Source organism: Neophocaena asiaeorientalis, unplaced genomic scaffold (genome assembly GCF_003031525.2).
Source record: "Neophocaena asiaeorientalis asiaeorientalis breed wild unplaced genomic scaffold, Neophocaena_asiaeorientalis_V1.1 scaffold70, whole genome shotgun sequence".
NCBI classification, from domain to species: Eukaryota; Metazoa; Chordata; class Mammalia; order Artiodactyla; family Phocoenidae; genus Neophocaena; species Neophocaena asiaeorientalis.
This window is the reverse complement of record NW_020175410.1, coordinates 11,051,550-11,054,931: the sequence shown is the minus strand read 5'-3', so window position 1 is coordinate 11,054,931 and position 3,382 is coordinate 11,051,550.

Sequence of the window (3,382 nt, the reverse complement as noted above, 5' to 3'; positions counted from 1 at the left end):
CCGCATCCCCCGCCCGCGAAGCTCCAACCGGGAGGAGCCACTGGAACTTGGAGAGCTTCCTGAGCTTGGAGCCGCGCCCGTCAGCTCAGATAAAGAACTTTGGGCCCCGCCTCCAGGACGCGGAGGCCTGGCACCCGAAGCTGTGAGGGGTAAGGGGACAGCAGGAAGCCAAAGCGGCCGTCAGGAGGTACGTGGGCTCAAGATCAGCCTTTTGTGACAGGACCCCGGACAGCGTGGGCTGGGGCCAGCCCAGACTCGACCTTGTTTACAAGCGAGAAGCTGTCTCAATGTCACGCATTCCAAGCCAGAAGCTGTTTCCAAGAATCTTGGCTCGGAGATGTCATTGGTTCGTGCTCGGAGCGGGGCTTTTACAGTAGCTAATCAGCTGCATGCAGAAGTATGGGCTTCTCTGCCATTGGACAGCGAAAAGAATAAACAGCCTAGAGTTCTTACAGTGTTTTCTCCATCGGTGAATAGCGCAAGTCGGGAACTGGAAGTTCCTTTTGCGGGGACTTGAGCAGCCCAAAGTACGTTTACTTTTTTTTTGTGGCGATAAAAAGCCATCAATTTGTCTCCTTCCGGTAATACATTCCCTCCATTAGGCTTAACTCTTTTAATTAAAAACAAGATTTAAAAGGGACTAATTTGTCAGTTTGACTTTTTTTCTCCAGAGAATTTGCTCACTCTGTCCTCCTGTATGAAACGTGCTTTATCCAAATCTTTGCTTAAGACATTATTTTATACCAGTAAATGTCCACCACAAGCTATGTGCTGCAAGATATCTTTCCTGATTGCCTCTCCCTGTGCCTTCTTACAAATATGGATTTTGTCACTTATGACATTATATTGTAGCTATTTATGTTCTTGTTTTGTCCCTTTCTGAACGTCTCCCCTGAAAGAGATCAGGTTTGGGACCATGTCTGATGCATCTTTCTGATTCCTACTCTGCTTTGTTGCTACTCAAGCTTAGTTGTGGAAACATGGGGAAAGTTCCAAATTGCATCTCCACTTGGAGATAGGTTTTGATACCACTATGATTTATATCTTTGTATTCTGAATCCTTTTTTACATATGTGCATAGCTCCATGAAACAACAACAAAAATGTTCAAGAAGTCAAAAGACTAAATAAAACTCTCTGATGAAGCAATTTAAGGTAAAAAAATCCCTTCCTTTTTCTTTAATATATCCTAAGAACAGAAGTAAAAGAAAAGCATTCATTTGCTTTTCTTACCCTGCGTGTGGGATCTGGAATAGGCAAAAATATATATTACAAAGAATTCTACTCTTTAATCTGCAGAGGAAAGGCAATGGAAATGATGCATTATAAGCAGGTTTAATTTAGGAAAGCCCCATTGATCACTTGACCTGACTTCCCCCCCGCAGTGCTCCCGTATGTGTGGTGGGGTGATTAAAGATCAGATGAAGTCATATGACGTTCATAGACATGGCTAAGGGCTAAATGTGAACCGAGGTCACCAAACTTTTGTATGCATGTCATCCCATCCAACAATATTTACCAGGTTATTCTCACAGTACGTTACATTCTTCTCTGTCATATGTCTATGACAGGAACTGGCAACAGTTATGGTAACTGGGCTGGGATAGACAGATCAGGTTGTGTACCCAGTTGGCTAAGGTGCTGTGTATTACCGTGATTAGAATGTGACCTGGAAAGAGAGTTTCATTTCTATTCTCAGGCTGACTTCAGAACTTGGAGGTGATCCAGTTGCTATAAAAGTAAAGGAAAGGGAATTACTTAGGAGCAATGGATATGGACAAATCTGCACATTCATTTGAGTAAAGGGTAGAGCTTCAAGAGTGCAAGTCACACTTTTGCCAAAGGACTGGGCATATGCCCAATGGAACAAAATGCATCAAGACCTAAGGAGAAGCCCATTCAACTTTTCCACCTCTAGGAGCATATTCCAAGGAAGCAATTAAAAATATACATATAAAAAAAATATATATATATATATATATATATACACATACATATATATATATACACACACACACATAACAGGAACTTCAGAAGCCATGATGGAAAGATGAACAGATTTGACTACAGAATATTTAAAGTTAAAAAAATGAACAGCATACTTGGAGAAAATACTTTCAAAGTATATAACAGACAAATGATTTTTTAAGAAATGGCTATTTCAACACAGAACAAAATAGACATGATCTGTTCCCTCATGGAGGTTTTAGACTTGTGGGGGAAACAGGCATTACAAAAGCAAATGGACAATGAGGGTTATGAAGAAAATTCATATGAAGAATATAATTGGCTGTAACTACCTTAGATTTGTGGGCAAGGAATGTCTCTCTGAGAAAGTAACAATTATAAGAGATGGAGCAGCCTTCCATTGGGGCATGAGAAGGGAATATTGGTGAAAGCATGTTGGTGAAGAGATTGAGGAAAGCAAGGCCTCAATCAGTATTTGGTCTCTGATGTTTCTTATAACTGGTGCTTTTAGAGGATACTAGGTATCAGGAGTTGGACTGGATGCATTGGTGGGTGCAAAACCATTTTCTCTCAAGTATCACATACTAATAGTGGGTGATAGAAAACAATGGTCAATTTTTTTTTAATTTATGGGACTTCTGTTTAATCCCCAAAGCAAAAAAATTACAATCAATGCACTAGAAAACAGTTCATAAAAGAGATTTGATCAATGTGTCAAGTTGGTGGTGATGCTAACAGTGCTCAGGCGTGTTTGGAGGAAGAGCTATGTTGGAGGTCAGGGAATGCTTTCTCTGAGGGTTGGCTTTTGAGACAACCTTAGAAGGATGAGGAAGTTTTTGGCAAATTACTGGTAGACAATGTGGAAGGATGTCTAAGCCAGAGAATAAGCACAGATGTACAAGCTAGGGATATAGTAGAGAAATAATGACTAGTTTACCAAAGTGGGGAGGAAATGCAACCTTGGGTTATATCATGAAAGCCTTAAATGCTGGTATGAGGACTTTGCTATTCCTGGAGTAGGCAACATGGAACTATTGAAGTCTTTTAGGCAACAAGCAATGAGCTCCCTGCACAAATTTGTTAGCAGCTAAACAATTCAATGCAACTAAACTTCACTGACCACCTATTATGTACCAGGCACTATGATAGGTGCTGGGGACATAAAAATGGAAATGGCATAGTTCCTTTCTTCAAGGATTAGAGAAAGACATGTAAATACAGTAAGTCCCCTACATACGAACGAGTACTGTTCCGAGAGCTCGTTCATAAGTCCAATTTGTTTGTAAGTTCAACAAAGTTAGCCTAGGTAACACAATCGGCTATGTAGTACTGTACTGTAATAGGTTTATAATACTTTTCACACAAATAATACATAAAAAACAAACACGCAAAATAAACATTTTTAATCTTCTGGT